The sequence below is a fragment of the Saccostrea cucullata genome, unplaced genomic scaffold (assembly GCF_032062105.1).
Source record: "Saccostrea cucullata isolate Sc308-1 unplaced genomic scaffold, CSIRO_AGI_Scuc_v1 ctg15660, whole genome shotgun sequence".
Classification (NCBI taxonomy): Eukaryota; Metazoa; Mollusca; class Bivalvia; order Ostreida; family Ostreidae; genus Saccostrea; species Saccostrea cuccullata.
In genome coordinates, this window is record NW_026918239.1 from 4,935 (window position 1) to 14,159 (window position 9,225).

At 34.9% G+C, this 9,225-nt stretch overlaps 1 pseudogene; it reads right to left on the reverse strand.

Annotated features, from left to right (window-relative positions):
- Positions 1-2,587: 2,587 nt before the first annotated feature.
- LOC134260067 (protein O-mannose kinase-like) lies at positions 2,588-4,949 on the reverse strand (annotated as a pseudogene).
- Positions 4,950-9,225: the final 4,276 nt, after the last annotated feature.

Below are 9,225 nucleotides of genomic sequence, written 5' to 3' on the forward strand. Positions count from 1 at the left end.
TGGAAATGTTCCTTACCCACCCCCCCCCCCCCCCCCCCCACGAAAATAGGGTTTTCGTGTTTGGACAATAAACATTTATCTTTTTTATAAATGTTTCTTTTTGTTTGTCAAGGTTTTCCGTATGTTGGATATTTTTTTTGGGGGGGGGGGTCTTTCACTTAGGCCCTCCTTACTTTAAATTTGCTTCCGACGCCAATGTAAAATGTTAAAGAGAAAAAATAGCACTTTATGTCAGTTGACCCATGATTGACCCCAGAAGGGATATAACTCTTGTAAACATCACACTGTAAAAGGTGACATCACAATAACATCAATATACATTCTAAAGATATTTTGCATAGAAATGACTACAGGTATAACAGCTGGTATTTTTCAAAAATTAAAATCCATACAATATGCATATCTCTGAAATATGTACAACTGATAAGCAAAGAAAAAATAATTTCTGTGATAGTATCTTGAAAACAGTAGAAGAAGTTATTCAGACAACTCAAATGGAGTATCTGGTCTTGTATGCAATATTTGCATGAATTTAGTTCTTACCCTGAAAACTGTTGGATGAGTTGTCCAGAAAGACTCTTATTGTAGCCACTATCCAACAAATAACCCATTATATACATTTTCACTATTTCAATAACCGCATTTACATATACCTACAGAAAACCTAGTTAAAAATCTCTTCAAATCTCTCTCTCTCTCTATCTCTCTCTCTCTTGTATTTGAGAGGCTGAGTGTGCAAATCAACAAAAGACACACTACATATGGAAAAAATACTAAACTTCTTTTAAAAATAAATTTTAATCTTGTAATTGCATTAACAAATTTCTGTAGGTCCACAAGACGTGAAGAGCGGTAGGCCCTTGGATCCACATGTTTACATGCCCATATGAATGTCCAACAGCCTCAGCTGAAGATTGGTTGCGAGGAAAGAACTATTTCCAAGGAAATAATTACGCACACTTGGAACTTTCCAGATGTCTGTCTTTTCATCAATAGGTCTGCATTTCCCTGTCATTGAAGTCTGTATTCCTGCTCCATCGCTGTTCTGGAGCTACAAAACTTCCATCTAGCTCACGATGTCACATTAGATACCTCTCCATTTCCCATTGACCTTGGTTGTCAAAGCAACAGAAGGAACATCATTCAGGACCAATCGCGGATCTCCTGACAGCAAATGATCTGTGTGAATACATTTGTCTAAGCTGTTGGTATCACACATCACATACGCGGTGTCAGCAAAAAATGGAGTGAAGCTTGGAGAGAATTTCCAAGTAGTCAGTAATGCATAACTGGAATCTTGTGAAGATCCACACATTGTTCATTTTTGGAAATGTATCCTTGCTTTTAAACTATTTGATTAATACCAAGGAACAGATTTGAAATTCAGTTTTCAGTATACAAGTACAGAAACCTATCAGCTGGTACCCCTGACCCTGGGGCCTTTTCACATTTCTGGAAATAAGGGCCCTTTCATAACTATATAGTTAGTTCAGTTGCTTTAAAAGTCCCAGGAGCAGAGAAGAAAATTTTCAAAGATTTAATGTATTTCCACTATATAATCCTAGAGCCATCCGCCCTAACACCAGAACCCCTGACCCTGGGGCCATAAAATCACAATTTTGGAAGAGGCACTCTTGCTCATCATAACTATGCACTTATTTTCTATTTAATATCTAGGAGCTAGATTTTTAAAGAAATAATATATTTTCACTATATATCAAAGAAACACCAGAACCCCCTTAAAATTCACAATTTTCAGAGGCATGGCTCATCATAACTTCACTTAGTTAGTTTATAATACCTAGGAGCAGAGAAAATGTTTTTCAAAGAATTCATGTATTTTTCTATATAATCTGTCCATTTACACCAAAACCCCTGACCCTGTACATAAAATTCACAAAGTAAGGCACTCTTGCTCATCATAACTATGCACTCAGTTAGCTATTTAATACCCATGAGCAGAAGAAGATTTTCAAAGAATTCATGTATTTTCACTATATAATCAATAGAGCCCTTCCCTTAACATAATGCTCTGGATACAAATACATGTACAATTTTAACAAGTGTGTGTTTTTATCATCATAACTATGCACAAGTTAAATTTAATATTGGTGTGTGAGCAGAGAAGAAGATTTTCAAAGAATTCATGTATTTTCACTATAATTATAATGAATAAGGGCCCCGCCCTAACATTAGAAATACCCAGGGGCATGAATATGACAATTTTGGTAGAGGACTCATGCTCATCAAACTATGCACTAGTTTCAATTTAATACCCAGGAGCAGAGAATAAAAAATTCACTAATAATGTTACTGACCCCAGGGCCATGAATTTCACAATTTTTTTGGTGGTTTTGGCCCCACCCCTCAGGCCCCAGGGGGGCAGGGATCATGAAATTCACAATTAATTTCCCCTTCACCCATAGATGCTTTGTGCCAAATTTGGTTGAAATTGGTTGAGTGGTTGCAGAAAAGAAGCAGAAAATGTTCAAATGTTAACACACGATGGACACATATACGTGTACATGTACGGAAGAAAACGGATAGCGACATAGGTCACCTGAGTTTACTCAGGTGACCTAAAAATACTAAACTTCTTTTAAAAATAAATTTTAATCTTGTAATTGCATTAACAAATTTCTGTAGGTCCACAAGACCTGAAGAGCGGTCGGCCTGTTGCTTGGATCCACATGTTTACATGCCATATGAATGTCCAACAGCCTCAGCTGAAGATTGGTTGCTTAATTTCAAAGGAAATAATTACACACACTTGGAACTTTCCAGAATCATCATAGGTCTGCATTTCCCTGTCATTGAAGTCTGTATTCCTGCTCCATCGCTGTTCTGGAGCTACAAACTCTCCATCTAGCTCACGATTTCCACATTTGATACCTCTCCATTTCCCATTGACCTTGGTTGTCAAAGCAACAGAATCAACATCATTCAGGCGCATATTTGACAGCAAATACTGTGTGAATACTTTGTCTAAGCTGTTGGTATCACACATCACATACGCGGTGTCAGCTTAGTGGAGTGAAGCTTGGAGAGAATTTCCAAGTAGTCAATGCATAACTGGAATCTTGTGAAGATATTGTTCATTTCTGGAAATGTATCTAGATGTAGGTTAAACTTGGTAGCTTCACCAAGGGAGTGAAATTCAGTTATCATAATATTATCACAGAAACCTATCAGCTGTACAATTCTCTGGTTTCCATGGAAATGTTTCAGAACTCTAATTCCTTGCTGAAAGTCCTCATGGTATTGAAGAGATGTGAGTTGACTATAGGCTACGAGATAATCCTTCCATCTGGCAACATACACCTGTAAAATCAAAAAATTCTTGATAGCCCAGCTTATAAAATTATTTACAATATTTTCTTTTCATTCATATTCTAAATTGTTGAGAACTTGTCATTTAAAGCTTTCAGATATCAAAGAATACATAGAACCTTTAATACAAAATTCAGAATGGCTATTTTCCTGAGTAAGTTGACCTCGAGGATTACCTCTTTGACGAGTCCTCTCCCGATTCTGTCCATTTTCTCCACCTTCTGTACATCGTCACAAGTAAGCCAAGGCTGACACTGGTGCATCCCATACAGGCTAAACTGTCCATATGGACAGACTGGTCGACAGAGTTCCTTCCCTTGAATAATGCTCTGGATACAAATACATGTAGGTTCTAACAAGTGTGTGTTTTTATGTGATGAATACCAAGTTAAATAAAATATTGGTGTGTGTACAAGGATAGCAAGTGTCAGGTAGAAACAGTTTGTTGGAGAAACTGAAAAAAAAATTAAAATATCTACATGAATATGATATTTTAATGATCTGCATGGCTTGGTAGAATTACACTTTACTAATACTTTTTATGAATAAAAAATTCAAAATGTTACTGTTGCTGCTTAATAAACACACCAAACTGTCAGTGATTGAAATATCAATAATTTCATTACTATAGGCCTTAATTCAGAGTTGAAATGGCAGAAATGCTGCAGAATGCTAATCTAAAGTTGCATATGCATTCAATAAATCAATAAAACACATATATGCATGTACATGTACAAGTATTTCTTCCATCAAGCGACATGTGAAAGATTTAATATCTGAAATAATGTATCCCTCTCCATTAAAAAAAAATCGAACACCTCCTCCCCAAATAAAGGGGGGACAGCTGTATTAATGCAGCTAAATTATATAAGAACTAAATAAATCTAATCAAAACAAATAAAGTATCAAATAATATAAATCTCTAGGATTATTTAAAGTAAAACTGCAAGTGCTCAACCCTATCATTCAAACTTGACTCTTACTGACTCGTAGTCTTAGCGGTTAAGAAAATGTTTACGGCCAATTTGATACGGGTTTACAAATCCAAGGAATTATGAATAGAATTCAGCTTATATGAGTGGGATTTAAAAGTTGCTAGAAGAAATTTAATGGGAAAACAAGATCTGTAGACAGGAGTCAGGTATATATATAGCCCTTTGGCTGTCCCCTCGCCACTGCCAAGATAAGCATGATAGAAGCATTGCTCTGTCATATGTTCCGGATCCAGTGACTGTGAAGATGATAATTATTTCGCTGTTGTCCAAGATGAAAAACAACTAAAATGCTTTTTTATTATTTCAAAGAAATTAAAAAGAAAACAAATCATTACCGCAGAAACTGTTGATTTTTTCAGCTGTTTTATTTCGTCGTGTGGTTTCTAGTTTCGATTTCATTCCATTTTATTTTCACTTTCTTAAACGTGATGCACTACGTATATTGGCCTGTCAAAATATTGATTAAAGCACCATAAGCATAAGTTATTTGATTCTATGGATAAGAATTATTAAACTATTTGAAACAATATACTTAACAATATTTTTAGAGATCAGTTTTAAATGTCTGTGGTTCAAAAGCGCATCACGTGGTGCGTTCCTTTTCCGGTTATCGGCCATAAGTAAACAAGGTACGAGTGAGACTTGTGTCGCAATCAGAGCCAATCCATGATAAAATAAACAAAAAATTGTTAAAGTAACTTTTCTGTATAATAAATACGTTAAATCTTTTGTGTTTTTCATCACTATTTCGGCGCTAGGAAGGCTTAATTAAGAAAGTTAAAGAAGGGGGGGGGGGCTTGACAGCATTGGTCACTGCAGGGTTTAAACTTAACTGAAATTTCCACGAGCCATGTGGGCTCCTGACATTTCAAATTTAGGAGCCCACTGCTAAATTTGTTAGCCCACAGTCTCTGTGATTTTTTAAAAAAGCATAGATACTGGGACAAAAAGTAGATACAAATGAAATACATATAAATTCATCTGTTTAAAATTGGAGTTCTTGTGGACAGGACCCCCCCCCCCCCTTTATTCAACTACGGGGCTTATTTGACATTTTTTTTCACAATTTATATTTAGTATACCTATTCAACATGTTTGCAATAGGAACAAATCGTCAAAACCCCAAAATAATAGCTTCACAAAAAATACCCCGCTATAGATTATAAGAGAGAAGGTAAGCAACTTCGGTTTGTTTACGTTTAGGTAAACGCTACGGAAGTGCCTATAACCAATGATAACACCCGAGAGTGAATATTATGTCGGGCAAAAACTAGGGGTGGGACGATACACAGATCTTGCGATACGATACGTATCTCGATATATTAGCACGATACGATACGTATCTCGATATAATGATAAATTATAAAACTATTTAAAAATTAGTATTTTATTTAATTTTTTGTCTTGATATTAAATCAAATCATGTGTGCTTTGAAATTAATACTTGAAGTTCATCAATTTCATTGACTAAAACTTTATAACAAAACCAATAATACATGTTTGGGCTCTAAATTAGAAATAAAATATTCTCTTCTGTTCTGTATGTATTATTATTACCAAATTTCTATTATCAAGTTGTTTACAAATAGTTGTGTAGTTCATCAAAGAACATTCACTAAAAATTCATTTAAAAAACATCAAATTGACATTATTATTAATTGCTGAAAGTCTGTAGCCAAGTTGAGATTACAAAAAAAAAAATTACAGAGATGGACTAACAATTAATTACATCAAATGGTCTGGAAACGATTCTTGCTATGTTTAGCACGCTTTGCATCCGAGGCTGCTTAAAAGTGAAAACGTTTTACCCCGTAATCAACGACTTAATAGTTCTACAGTGTGTTTTCAATATCAACATCATCTCCTCGCTTCGTACAAGCCGCCATTTTCCAAGGACAGGTACTTAGATGCACCGCACATCGGTCAGGTGGACGGTCTGATGTCTTTCGCATAGACAATAGACTGTCCTCGCTTCGTACAAGCCGCCATTTTCCAAGGACAGGTACTTTCATTTTTAAATTTTGGATAGGTCGTTCGTGTATCGTTTCGTACCGATATTTGGATGCTTGTATCGTAAACCGTATCTTAGAGGAAAATATCGGTGTATCGGTATATCGTCCCACCCCTAGCAAAAACTCTCTCGGACGTTATCGTAATAAGTATAACATTCTCTATGCACTTCCGTTGCGTTTACCTAAGGGAATTTCAACATTCTAACTGGAATGCTGCTTGTGGATTCTTACGAGATGCAGAGTCAATTTGATAGCATTGACTGAGACAGAAATATATGTAGAGACAGTGTGGACCGACATTTTAGGTGAAAATGAATTAATACATGTTTTTAAACCCAGAATGACCAGTGGGGGTACAACGTAAACAAACCGAAGTTGCTTACCTTCTCTCTTATAATGTATAGTGGGGTATTTTTTGTGAAGCTATTATTTTTGGGTTTTGACGATTTGTTTCTATTGCAAACATGTTGAATAAGTGTACTAAATATAGATTGTGGAAAAAAATGTCAAATACAAATACAAATATTTTATTGGCACAAATAAGCCCCGTCAAATAAGCCCCGTAGTTGAATTTGGGGGGGGGGGGGTCCTGTCCACAAGTACCTGTGTTCTTACTTTATAAAAATCAAATGTCATAAAAATATTTAATCAAAGGAAATAGAATTGTATTCAATAAACATTTTTACTATTTTTTTTTTTTTTACTTGGTAATACATGTATATAAATACGTAGCCCTGGTACATGTCTTCAACTGATAAATTGACAATGACACAATAAGATTTCCTAGGTTAAATATTTTAAATACAACATATCTGAAATAGGTGAAAACACTTACTATTCATATGACTGAGTAGTTGGGAGTTATTAAAGTTGTATATCTCTCACGTATCAACCATTTACAGAGGGTTGGAGGAAATTCGGATTAGGAAAAAAGACGATCGTTTTAGGGAATTTCACAAATCGTGTAGTACTTTAAATGGAAAAGATGAAGGATATTTACGAACAATAGGACCATACTGCTGTGATTTATTTCATTTTTCTGTAGTTTTAATCAAAAACCTGCATAAAATGTCTGTTTTTCAGTAAGGGGACTGGGAACGAATTCGGCCCATGCAGAATTTTTATTCGCCACGTGGGCGAGCAACTTACAAATTTTATGAGCCCACACCAATTTTTACTCGCAATTTGCGAGTGGGCGAGCGTTAAGTTTAAACCCTGTCACTGTGTACATGTTTTGTTTTTAAGGCCTGAGGATGAAGTTCAATAAAATGGTCACCTCCTCAAGGAGGAAGAACAGAAAGCGTCACTTTAATGCTCCCTCGCACGTTCGTAGGAAGATGATGAGTTCTCCCCTATCCAAGGAACTTCGCCAAAAATACAATGTGAGAAGTATGCCCATCAGAAAAGACGATGAAGTGCAGGTAAATTTCGTAGTTCTATATGTTTCAGTTCTTTACATTTAACTGAATGTCCTGTGTCAGCACTAAAAATTATTCATGGGCCAGTTTGCAGATGCAGCCAGGGCTTCCACACTAATATCACTCCGATTTTGGTGAACTGTTGCATGAGCCTTTAGCAGGTCCAGTCCAAAAGACTATTTCTACCTATGTATCTATTAAAAGCTTACGTAGGTATTTAAAGCCACTCAAGGTAGCTATTTTTACCTACTTTTTATAATTTCAGCATTTTGCGGCACAAAGACCAAACGGCGCAACATGGTGAATACCATATCTCTTGATACAGTCTTACTAATGATGAATACGACAAAATGTTGGCCAAAAAATGATTACTTTGTATATTGGCAATTTTACTTTAGTTTCTACGCAAAATTGATAATATACAAAGTAATCATTTTTTGGCCAAGTTTTTGTCATATCCATCATCAGTGTGACTGTATTAAGAAATTTTGTTCTCACTATGTTGCGCCATTCCTGCATTTGGCCACAATATGCAAGTAAAGCAGAAAGTAGGTAAAAATAGCTACTTTGGGTAGCTTTAAATACCTAGGTAGCTATTAATAGCTACGTAGGTAGAAATAGTCTTTGGACTGGACCTGTTTAGTTTTGTCTGTGATAACAAAATAAAGTCTATAATTAAGGGTACTTACCACAAACAAAAAATGGATGCACGGGTTGATATATATTTTTTGACTGATTTTGATTTGAAATGACATAAATAATAAATCCCTGAAATATTAAGAAATCGTAGGTTTTCCTTGGTGCTTAGATAAGAGATTTTGTTTTGCTTTCTTATATAATTCCATACAAAATTTTGCACAATTTTTTAACCTTATGACAAAATCTTATATAATTCTCTCACTCTACTTGGTAAACATTATTCAGGATGTCAATTTAAATGTAAATCTATGAAAAATAATGCTGATTTCTGAAAAAAGTTTGTTTGTGTTAAGGAATAACTTTATCCATGATGTCATCAATTGAGGAATAACATAAGGTATATTCTTTGGAAAAAAATAGGGTAGGTAGGTAGGAAAATTATTTTATTTTTTCATTTTATTTTATTTTTTCCAGTGGTATGATATGAACATCAATTGAGTGAAATACCACCTGATTATATACTGTTTTTCTTCACTTTTAAGTTTTTACATGAAATATAATTTGCATATAGCAGGAAACAAGACTATTTTTTGTTTTGGCCTAACATTATCACACAAGTCAATCAATTGATCATCGTTATGAAATTAAAAAAAATCTGACAGTTATCCCTTATATTTACTTGCTCTTGATTTCGCCAATCTACATGCTGTAAACCTGACTTCTGTCTCTATGATTTTTTTAACCATGCTTATCGATGAACCAGTACATTTATGTAGAAATAAAGTACATTTACTATTTGTAATTTTATCTTGGACAAATACATTAGAAATG